At 36.8% G+C, this 770-nt stretch overlaps 1 non-coding gene across 1 annotated transcript; it reads left to right on the forward strand.

Moving 5' to 3' along the window:
- Window positions 1-256: 256 nt before the first annotated feature.
- Window positions 257-328, forward strand: Trnastop-uca. Its single transcript has one exon. It is a non-coding gene; the product is annotated as a tRNA-Sec (tRNA).
- Window positions 329-770: the final 442 nt, after the last annotated feature.

Below are 770 nucleotides of genomic sequence, written 5' to 3' on the forward strand. Positions count from 1 at the left end.
CCTGAGAAGTGCAAATGTGTACCCCAGGTTGGGAATGTCTGGTCTAGACATTGCCCGTTCCGTATAGTGTAGGATTTTGGCTCCTGTACAGATACTACTAATCAATTAATTAAAGCTTTAAGGAGTTTTGTTTAACTGAGATTTTGAATTTCTAAAAATGATTAGTGTGTAACTCAATTCTCGTTGTTGTTATTGTTGTTGTTTTTTTGCAATTAGTAATTATCGATAGAATTATTAAAGGGCATTTTTTTTGTGTGACTCGGTGGCGCAATGGTAGCGCGTTTGATTTCAGATCAGAAGGCTGCGTGTTTGAGTCACGTCCGGGTCCAGTTTATTTTGCATTTGGTTTTTAACCACAGGTATTGTTGGAAAATAACGAAGATGTTTGATTTCTTCCTGATTACGTTCTTACCTAATCAAAGTTCATCACTAAATATTGAAATAAACCCAATTATAATTTGACCCAAAGTTGAAGTCTTCAGGGACAAAACACTCGAACTTTTTAGGAGTATAATAGACCTGAAATGTATAGTAGATAATTCAAATTTAACTTACAATGAAGTCAATCCAAGCAATTTGCTCGTAATCTGTTTGTTTTGTTTTTTTCCCCACTCACATCACGTAAAGTCAAAACTTGATGGTCAGTTATTCGTTCACTCGGACATCTATTCAGAATTCTCTTAAAACTTCAAGTACTTTTCGCTAAATGTAACGTGACTCGGTGGCGCAATGGTAGCGAGTCTTACTCCAGGTCAGAAGGCTGCGTGCCC

Source organism: Limulus polyphemus, unplaced genomic scaffold, assembly GCF_000517525.1.
Source record: "Limulus polyphemus unplaced genomic scaffold, Limulus_polyphemus-2.1.2 Scaffold106310, whole genome shotgun sequence".
Lineage (NCBI taxonomy): Eukaryota > Metazoa > Arthropoda > Merostomata > Xiphosura > Limulidae > Limulus > Limulus polyphemus.